General features: G+C 37.9%; 1 long non-coding RNA gene across 1 annotated transcript; it reads right to left on the minus strand.

Moving 5' to 3' along the window:
- Positions 1 to 1,403: 1,403 nt before the first annotated feature.
- On the minus strand, positions 1,404 to 11,128 carry LOC107201718. The gene is made up of 2 exons (XR_001520374.1): positions 8,772 to 11,128; positions 1,404 to 8,209 (listed from the first exon to the last, which is right to left on the minus strand). It is a non-coding gene; the product is annotated as an uncharacterized LOC107201718 (long non-coding RNA).
- Between the last annotated feature and the right edge of the window lie 166 nt (positions 11,129 to 11,294).

The following is an 11,294-nucleotide window of genomic DNA, read 5'->3' on the forward strand; positions in this document are numbered from 1 at the left end:
TTCACTCTGCCTCCATACAAGTTGTGTGGTGCCACATGGTTGCACCCCTGTAATTTGGGACTTGCTTTGGGTCTCTCTCTTTCCTGATCCACATTGTTGTCCCTGGCCTGCCGTGGAGCACAAGAACTTCAAGTGGGATTCTGCTTGAAAGGAAGGTTTGAAAGGTAATAGCCATACTCACCTCTCCAGTGTATTTCTTCCATTCATGAAGAATATATAGAAAACCCAGAGGAAACTGAATAACTTCTTCTTAGAAAGCTCTTAGATATCACTAAAAAAGGCATAGACCATTGAACATTATTTTTAATAATAGTTAAATGTGAGCCTCGATTTGTACTCATTTTTTATTATTATTTTTTATAACTGGAGCCCATTTTGATGTTCCTTCTGGCTCTTAAGTATAGACTGTGCATGACACTTGTACAATCAGAATTTGTAGGGTAACTGCTTTATCAAACCACCTATGGTATATCCATGCACAGGGGGTGAATAGAAACAGCGGCACAGAGAAACACGGTGGATGAAAGGGCTGGGCCATAAAAACAGCAGTTTGCATTTCTAAAATTGAGCAAAAACCTGCCTGAGTCCATCCTTAGCTTTGAGCACAAGGATTATTCACTGGATCCCAGTGGCTACATTGATATGGATGAATGCAATGGACCAAGGCCTGTCCTCTGCTCTTGAGAACCAATAATCCCTGAACAGCACATATCAATACAGCTGAACTCTATTCCATGTAAAGTACAGCTACAGCCAAACCTCTGGTAATATATGGGTAATTATTAATAATACTAAATAAAATTATTAATTAATAAAAATCCTCTGATAAACTGTCTCTTAGCCCTGCCAAGGACTATGCTGACCATTTAGCAGCATGCAGACCCCCAGACCAGGGCTAGGGCTCAGGTCTCCCCTAGCCTTACTCCACTTCGTAATATAAACTACAAACTACAAACTACAGTAGTATAGAAGCATAGACATGGCCACAGAAAAGTCATCAGATGCAATGGTGGGGTGCAAACACATAGAGTTGTTCATGATGGATCCTACAGACCTCTGCAAGCAACTGGAAGTACCCCATGTACTGCCAGAGATTGATTAAAACTATTAATTATGTCTTGTTATTGTACTTGACAGTGTTTAGGTCTGTTTTCAGGGGGAAAAAAACTGCATTCTCCTAAATACTTAATGTTTTAATTTATTTTTACATCTGTAATTATTTGTAGTTACCTTTTTACTTATGTGCAACTAAAGGGGGAAAAAAGAGATTAATTTCTGAACAAACTTACAAGAGCTATTGTTTTAGTTAGAAAACAGGAGTCTGAAACAAAGTATTTTTTTTAATGCAATAAAAGGTGAAAAAGTCTAAACAACAATAATGGAGATTTTCTGACAATCACAACTTGCAATAAAATTTATTTTTAATGAGAAAAAAAAGATTGGTAAAAAGCACATTAAAAAAAGACTCTTAAGAACATTGTGCAACAACATTTGATTTTAACACTGAAACTTTCTTCTTTGCAAACAAAAATCTGTCTTTAAAACATGTGCAGAAGGGGGTACAGATATAAATCAACTACAGCCAAATCAAGAGCTGTATAGTCAGTACCACAGTACCACCTTGTGGGGAAATAAAAATTACTTCAGTATTGACTTCTTCCACTGCAGTTTCAGGAAATACCCATCATATAAACATAAAATTATAACTAAGACAAATGAAACAGACCCAGATGTCAGCAATGTATGTGATGCATGATTTCTTCCAGTGTCAAATTACTCTTTTTGAAGAATCCATGTTCCAGATAAAATCTTTCAGAAGTCTACTGTAAAAACTTCCTGGAAGAAAAATGCCTCCTTTTACATTTGCTTGCATTCTTTACTTGACTTCCATTTGCTTCAAATTTATTTCTCTAGTTACACTGAATCAAGAGAACAATTGCATCAGGCATGTCAAATTCCACCCACACAAAATGCTTCATAAAGTTAAAGGCTATGACACAAATAAACTAATGCCAGGATCTTTGAGATGACTTTTTTTATTGCTTTTCTGCAACTGATGTAGATATTAAAGACAGTAATATTCCGGACTACATCTGAAGAAATAAGGTTATCAAATCATCAGATCCCCAAAGGGAATTTTCATCTGCTTTTCTCCATTTCTTTCACATAGTGAAAGAAATTTGTATGATTAAGTAATTGCTAGTTGTCAGAAGAAACAGTTGCCCAGCCATCATATTTTAAGAGCTGGATTAAATGCAATTTTCACCCTTTCAAATATAACTTCTTATAGGCATCTCTGAATTTAATGTCTCTAATAAAGCAGAGCAACTAAGTCTTTCTTTTCCAAGTTGTTTGAATGTTGACCAACGGGGGGGTGGGGGTGAGATGGGGACAAGAGTACTCTTTTGGGGGTTTTGTTGGGCTATTTTTTTATTATTTTTTTATTATTTTCTTCCAATATAAAAATGAAGTTTAAACTTGCTTGTCTTCTTGCTGTGGAGAACCTGCCATTGATGGGAACAGTGCAGGAACAAACTCATGAGAAATTAAACAATATTGTATTCAAGTTTACTCTCCACAAAGAGTTAGGCTGTGACATTTAGACCTCTAGAGTTTGAGGACTCATCTACGTACAGCTATTCTACTAAGATTAACACTGGCTTTAGCTGGGCTGGGGTCAGATCCCATCTGGGATTTCCCTAACCTTACTTTAAGTAAGAAATTGGGTGAGCACCCCAAGTGCCCATACATACCTATCTAACATAATCTCAGATTCCCCGGAATGTGCTTCCTGGATCTCCAGGTCATGACCCGCAAAACATTTACCAGCCCCATGCAAAGGTCACAGAATCCCTGGAGTTCTCCAAAGTCACTAAATGGCCATTAGCAGGAAGCTGGACCAAGCCCTAGAAGTCTAACTGAAGTTTGTCACAAGGGCTTGCAGTAGAGAAAAAGACATCTACAGTGAGTAATTCATCATAACCTGACATATAGGGAAGAAATGTCCTCTGAAGGTACCTGTCTCTCCTTACTGATCAAAGAAGGCACTTTGAAGCCATCTAACTTTCAAGGAATCACATTTTTATGAGATTAAACTGAAAGTTAATGTATAACAGATATATATTTTCTCCCTATTTTTTCATGCTGACAATATTAGCATTGTTGGTTGTTGTTTGGGTTGCACGTTGTACATATGATTTTTATAATATGATGTGGTCTATAATGCATACATTATTTCAGGATAGCAGTCAGCTCAGAAGACATTAGCGGTGGCAACACCAGCAACCGAGGTCTGATTGCCAGGGACAGTTCATATGCATGAACAGTGCCTCCGCACACAGCTGCTCTTTTAGGACCACACACTCTCTTCCCAGTGAAGGCAGGACCCCTCTTCTCCAAACATGCATTTAATTTGCCAGAAAGACAGAAAAAAAAATATGCCTCCTTCTCAACATGTTCTCCACCTCCATAAACCAACACCCTAAAGTCATGGCATCAAAGAATATCCCCAAGTTCAATCTCCACATTCCCAGTCTCCTTCACAGTGGATCTGGCACACATCCCAGAAGTAGATGTCTTTCTAGAAGATGTCACCACCAGGCACACTGAACTTGGAGGGTTTGCCATGTCACTAGCCATGTATGCCTCACAGTCTGGGAGACTCACAGACATTCTCAGATAAAAAATATGCAAATCCTGAAGTTACCACTTCAGGCTAGCTTTGAAGCTATGTTTTGAGTTTTCTACCACAAAACCACGAGATCTATGTATTTGGAGTTTTTTACAAAAGTTCATTTTCCTTCCTCTTAATAAGTAGGGACCAATGGACACAGACTGAGATTCCCAAGAGGGCACACACCTCCAGGTCTCACCAAGGTAAATGAATTAGACAATTAAAGCTGAGATTATTCTTAAAGTTAGGCCTTAGCAAGTTAACTGTCACATCACATCTATTACATTGACCTGTTGAAGCAACAGCTACATTAATGGCCTGAAGAAGGCTGCCTTTATGAAACAGGACTAGAAGCTTTTGGAGGATTTGTTTTTGGAGGTTTTTTACTTTTTTTTAAGTGATTTATCACTTCCTTATTTACTGTGACTTTTGCTCCTACATGGTCACATTTAATTGGGAGCATCATGTATAAAACAGAAGAAAATTACTGTATTTCATTATGAAACAAGTGATACAATTATATAAACTGTTTACTTCCTTCTCCTATAATTTTATTGGCTTTATTCTTCCACTGATAGAAATGTGTTGTCTTGATTGCAGATGATTTTGACTGATCATTTATTAAAGATGTCTTCTAGAAAGAAATACCATCCTAATGATGCATGGCAAGTCATGTTAACAAGTACCTCTTTAAAACAACCAGATCTTTTTGATTTTTATTTTACTTTACAGAACACTGACTTTCAGCACACATAATATCATATATCAATTAGAAATATGACTATCTGGTGGCAAATTTGGTTCCTCCGTGTGAATTCACAGGCTGTTTTCCAAATGCATCCACAAGCAACAAGAAAGCAGAGCTACACAGAGCACATGCCTGTGCACCCAACCAGGCTGGAGCTGCAGGTCCATGTTCCACACTCGTGTCATTGGTTATCGCAAACCACACTAGAATCAGGGAGATGTTTCCATCCTTCTGTGAGATATTTCCAGCCCACTAGCATATTCCTAGGAGCATAGTTCAGCCAAGGTTGGAAGGAACCTTGAAAGATTATCTGGTCCAACCTTATCTGGGAAAGGGAGGCTAGAAGAGATCATTCAGCACCCTGTCCAGTTGTGTCTTGAAAGTGTCCAGTGAAGGGAACTTCACCATGAACCTGGATATGTTGTTCTAGGCAATGGTTATTCCCACTGTAAAAAAATTCTCTCTTGTATCAAGATTAAATCTAGCACAACCACTACCAATTTCACCTTTTCTTCCCTATGAAGAGAGAGATTCCATCATCTCTGGAGAAGCCCTTTAAGTACTAGAATACTGTGATGAGATTCTCTCTTGTGCCTTCTCTTTTCAGGGAGAAAAGGTCTAACCTCTTCAGACTTTACTCACAGGCAAGTTCTCCATTTGACTTAAAGCTCTATATGTTCCATGTTTCTGTCAGTTCTAGCTGGTATGAAACCAGAAAGTAAGCACGCAGAACATCTACTTCTGTTTCTCATTTAAACAGATCTTCTAAGAGAAAAACTTTGAAGGTGAGTTCCTCTTACACAGGAGCCTTAGTGTATGTGCTCTCAGACTACATGTCTTTATCCCCATTATGTGATGAAGATCATTAACAGTTTCCCCTCTTATTTCCAGTCCACTGCTCCCATGCTTTGTGATACTCCACCCATTTACTTGTCTTGTATAAAACGTACAAGACTGTAAACTCCCTTTCTGAATATTGTTCAAAAATCACACCTACAACAATTCCCTTCATGTGCTCTGATTCATAAGTTAGAAGCTTTAACATATGAAAGATATTACTTCTCCAAGAAATAAAATACCAAGAATTTCTCCTACTTCCAATTACACTTCCTGCTTTAGAACACTGCCTTACTTACACAATTCAACATAATTCTTACTTACTCTTAAGAACATACAGTTCATTTCAAGCTATACTCAGATAAAGAAGTACCACAATAAGGATTTGCTACCTTATTTACACTTTTAATAGCACATTTTTAGTAAACATATGATTGGAAGTTACCTCCTTAGGAAATGAATACAATACTTCGTTTTCACAGATACTTATGACAAATAAATTATTTCACTTATCAGGACCATCCAGTGAAGTGACTTGCCCCATTTGCAAGGAATATTTACAAGTCTCCAATCTGCATGCATTAACAGGGTTCTTGTGCAAAAAGGAGTTTCTTTTTACTTGAATATCACTTTCCATCAGCACTGTTTATGTCCACAATATCTTTATCTTTCCAATTTCTTTAAACAGAGGCAACATATATCCTCCTCTCTGTCTTTGTTTCACAAGATTAAACATGCCAAGTTGTTTTATATTCCCTTCTGTAGTAAGTCCTCTCTTATCTTGACCATCTTTGTAGCTTTTCTCTGCAACTAGTTAGGTCTCAATTCATTTTTCTTGGAAAGCAGGTACACACACAGTAGAGCCTTTCAGATGAGGTCTGCATAAATTTTTGTAGCTTTATTGGATATATCATATGGGATATATGAGCTTGCACATTTTCTAGGTGCACTACCTACAAGACTCACAGTCCTCCTAAAACCAGTTTTAACATGCAAGTTGCAATCTCCACCTCTTCTTTGTCAGGCTTTTATGTTATGAGTTAACTCATAACAAGATGTTATGAGTTCTCAAATTAATTCATGAACGTGCACTCTAATATTTTAAATACTAGCCTCTTTATTTCTCTTATCCTTGGAGTCATCTAATTTTTCCCATTTGATATTCTTATCCTTCTCTCCATTAACTATGCTGTCTAAACTTGTGTCTTCAGAATCACTGTCATACTCCTAATTCTCTTATCAACACTGTTAATGAAATTACTAGGAAGCTTTCTCTCAAAATTCATTCCTGAAAAAAAATTATTAGTAACTTCATTCCAATACTTCCCTTTTGATAGTCTCTACTGTCTCCTAACCACTCCACTTTTTTTACCCACTTTCAGTTCTTCTAATGATTCTTATCATGTCCAGCTTAATTAACGATTTCCCACAAGACAATATATCAAATACATTCAAGACAGAATAGTTCTACCCATTCTCCTTGCCTAAAAATATCACTGAATATATCAAAAATGATCTTCTGTTAATCTGAGATAATCTACCTTTGATTAAAAAGATGTGACATTTCATTCCATTTACCTCCATGCTCTCTATTATGCTCTCCATCACATTTTATTTTAAAGCCTACTGAGATCACAGCAAAAGACACTTAGTTGCCTGGATCTGGTTTTGCACCTTTCTAAAATACCTTTGCTACTTTATAGCTACCTGCACTTATGCCTCTCTCTAACACATCTTCTGTCAGCAGTTTTATGTACTATATCTTTCAGACTGCTCACTTCAAGATCAACCAGTCTACAGCCATCTGTCTCCTTCTCCATGCTAAATTTCTTACTATCTTTTTCCCCCCTGGCCACTTAGCCAAGCCCAACTGCTGATAGCTGCAACAGAGAAAGGGTGTTTGGTTACAAGACTGAATCTAGATAGTCTCTCACATTTACTTTGCCCTTACTGCACAGTGGCTGCATTACTTGTCTTTCCTAGCTCTCTTGGTGGTTTAGACTGATAGAAAACTCTTGGAGACCTAACACACTTCAGATTAGGAGGCAAAATAAGATTCAGAAACAATTGTGATCATTTGAGTTTCTGTAATACCCATGCAATAGAACTTTTCCTTTTACCAAAGTGAATACAGTTTCTTGCGTACAACTGAGTTTGCTATTTAGCAAAGCAGCTCATACATTTACTTTGCAAAGCTTTTTTAGTTTGGTTTTTTTTTTAATATATGCATTTTATCACAAATAATAGGGATCACCACCACTGAAGAAATTAATAGCTATTTAGAAGATTTTACATACTGTGGGGAAGTCTTCCCAGAAAGCAAAAAAGCAATAAAAATATATGAAGTATGATGAGGCTGCTATCTCAGTGTATTTGGCAGAAGACACCCTTGTGCTGTTTTCCAAGACTATGCAAACCATTAATGCAGGACATAATTGAAGAAATTATTGAGATCCAAAGTGAAATCTGACACACACAATATTGCAACCTGCTCTTGGGAAATATTAATGTACAATCCAAAGAAGTTGCATGAGACGAGTGTATTAGACAACAACTCAGCCATGCTGAGAAACAGAAATCTCTCGACATCATCACAGTGATTTGTCCTCTTGAGATATTTCCACAGTACCTGCACTGGAACAAGCAGCGAGCTTCTCTGGGGTGCCTCCCAGCTGGGACATGAATTTGTGGGGCATGTGGGTTTGATAGTGTTCTCCATACTACTGTCACCAGGAACCTGCTCTTTAATCATAGAGGGTTCCCACAAACTGAAATAACATAACTTCATATTTACAGGACAATATTTAACAGGGATAAAATAGAGTCAGACCTGGCAGAAATATATTCCTGTGCTTAATAGAAAAAGGAATATTTTTTTGCTGTAGGCACTCCAGTTGTAGATACCATCCAATATATTCCACCACTGTTTTCTAGTATCAATCTTCAGTCACCTAAAGTGAGACATTTTAACCAACTTTTAAAAAAATTGCATACACTGAAAAAACAACACAAGTTAAAGTCTTTTGAAAGAAGAAATCACTTAGGTTTTTTCTAAATTAAGTTAGTGGAAAATAATACTTCTTCAATCCTTTTAAAAAAGAGTAATTTAAAGGGAGCTGGATGAAGGGCAGCCGGGATAATGTATCTGTGCCTTTGTATTCATGAAGATGTGTCCAAATTCTAAGCTGTACAATTCCATATTATACTGGATAAATTTTCATTAGGATATGCAGATACTAGAGCTAAATCTCATCTGTTAAGCTGTCCATGTAGACTTTGTTTATATTTTGCATTAGACTCACTGTTGTCTCCTCTGAAAAAAACAGAGCCCTACACTCTAGGAGAGGTGTGACAATGAGCACCACAGCAGCAATCTCAGGTTTGAGTGTCTGTGCACACTCTGGCCATGGCACCCAGTCATTTCCAATAATCTTTAAAGTGATCACCCTCCAGGCAGTGCAACTGCTTTTCAATGTTAGAGACAAGCTACTGAGACCCAGAATGTGGACTTACCAGGTTCTATGTTTTTCTTCTAAACACAAGAGCAGCTTTTCTCCAAGATAAGCACAGCAGGTGCAGCCTTTCTTTTCCTTTTACTCCTGTATTTGTTGAATACATATTTTGGGGCTGTACAACCAATACCCAGTACACAAAATAGCTAATCGTAACTAATTAAGACTCTGTCAGTCAAGAAAGAAGAAAAAAAAAAAGTAGTATCAAAATTACCACATCCTTAAAATCCCTCCTGATCTTCACAGCAATGACATTTTGATAATGATGATGACTCTGCCTTCACAAAGAAAGAGCTCATTATTTTTGAGATACATATTTCAACATCAATTTCTGAAAGGAAATGAACCCTACAAGCAACTATAATTGGAATGCTCTCCTCTGCTGCCTTAATAGCCATCAACAAAATATAACAAAGGTAACAGAAAAATCTCTCCACTGAAAAACAGGAGCCTGCAACTGCCATTTGCTTGAAACAAACCCTCAAGAGAGGCCTGGGAAACATAACAGAAAACCAAATATTCAGTTACATTTACCAGAGATCACCAAATGCCAACCCTTAAAGCCACACACCTGGCTATCTTTTTAAAAAGTACTGATATAATTCACCTTCCCCAATGCATGTGTCCAAAAAAGAAACAAAATTTTAAGCTTTTGGCCTGAGACCATGCTCATGATTGCAACTAGGTATCAAGACTAGCAGTGATAGATTTTCACACCTCCCATTCCTTTCATTTGCACCTTTTCCTCGGCTTCAGTTCACTTTATGTGTTTCTTGTCTTGTTCTACAAGTGTTTAGAGAACTGAAGCAATTCATCCAGCAGCATGAACCAGTATGAAGATGAGCCAGATTGAAAGGGGTCTGGTTTTCATTGGACTTGCAGTTTTCTCAATACCTCAGAAATCTATATTCTTCATCTTCCAACAATCAATATATTGCAAACCCAGCAGCTGAGACAGTAGCAGCTGCTTACACAAGAGATACACTTTCCTGTAAGTTGTGAGGTCCAGGTATAAACAATGGTTCTTTATGACTGTGTCACATCATGACCAAGATGTGCACCAGTAGTGCTTTTGAGAAAATGAAAATCAAACGTTTCACTGGTTATAAGGGGGTGCCAGGGTCAGTATGAACATCCAAACCTATAAACAACCTGAGGAAGTAGGGGCTCTGAATAACTCCACTGCTGGATGAAGCAGATATTAGCCAGATTTTGTAGTATTGGGAAACTTCCCGTCTAACAGAAGACACTTTAGATCTTTCTAGACCAAACCATATCAGAAAATCAAAAAGCAACAGAAACTCAGCACATTCAGCATTCGAGTCAGCTCCCCACGCAGACACAGATTGTTCGGGCAATGTAATTGCACCGACCCAACCAGCCCTGCATACGAGTTTCATCTTGCATGTAACAGAGTCAACATGTACTGTGACTGCTTGGCTGGGATTTCTGGATTGGTGTACATCTGAAAATCCTGGAAAAATTACAAAAGCTGACAGAAAAATACAAGAGGGGAGTAAAGAACCCATAATGGCAACCTGTCACAAAGCACAGCAGCTCTGATAGAGGTACTTTCACTTTGGCTTTTTTAACAACAGCTGAGCCACCATAAGATTATGTCACTGCCCATATTCATCCTTCATGTTTTTTCTCCTAGTTAACTGTTTAAGTGGCTTTCTCAGACTAGCTCTGTAAACTAGATCTATCTACATTTATGAGACTTCCTTGTGAGGTACAGACACTTGCTAGCATGCTAGCAGAGGAAGATCTAGGAAAGCTTACTAGATCTACTAAAATTACATACTATTAATAGTATTGTATAATAACATAACTTTTTATATATAGCCCTAAGGCTAAACATATCAAAATGAAGCACAGCTGTTTCAGGGCAACACAGCAGCTCTATTCACTCCTCTCAGCACTGATTTCACACCATGGACTGCCCTGAAGCATCAGTCTGAGACATTTACCACCAAAAAAATAATGGGGTGGGTACCTCAGCCAAAAAAAGAAGCAGGAGCCAGCCCTGGCAAAGAGTGGGTCAAGACTCCCTTGAGATGGAGTGGTTAAGGTATACGTTCATTCCCGAGTCCTATCCCTTTATTACTAAGTGTTTACATCAACTCTCCATTACCCTCCACTCCACAGCCACCTTCTTACACACAGGTTTCGCCTGAGAAAGCACTGCTGAGCAACACAAGGGCCCTCGTCCCAAGACCCCATATAATACTTCCTGTCCTGGAGAAATATATACGCATATATACAGGCAAAAGGTGTCTATGTGTGCGTGTGTATATATATATATATATATATATATATACGCACACACACACATACATACATGCATATATATGCACATATACACATATATACACGTATACATACATGCATATATATATATATATACACACACACATATACATATATATATTTACATATGCATATACTTATATATCTATATCTATGAAAAAGCTCGTATGGGATGGGGCCGTGCCCGGCAGCCGCCCGGAACCCGGGGAGCCCA

Source organism: Parus major, chromosome 3 (genome assembly GCF_001522545.3).
Source record: "Parus major isolate Abel chromosome 3, Parus_major1.1, whole genome shotgun sequence".
Classification (NCBI taxonomy): domain Eukaryota; kingdom Metazoa; phylum Chordata; class Aves; order Passeriformes; family Paridae; genus Parus; species Parus major.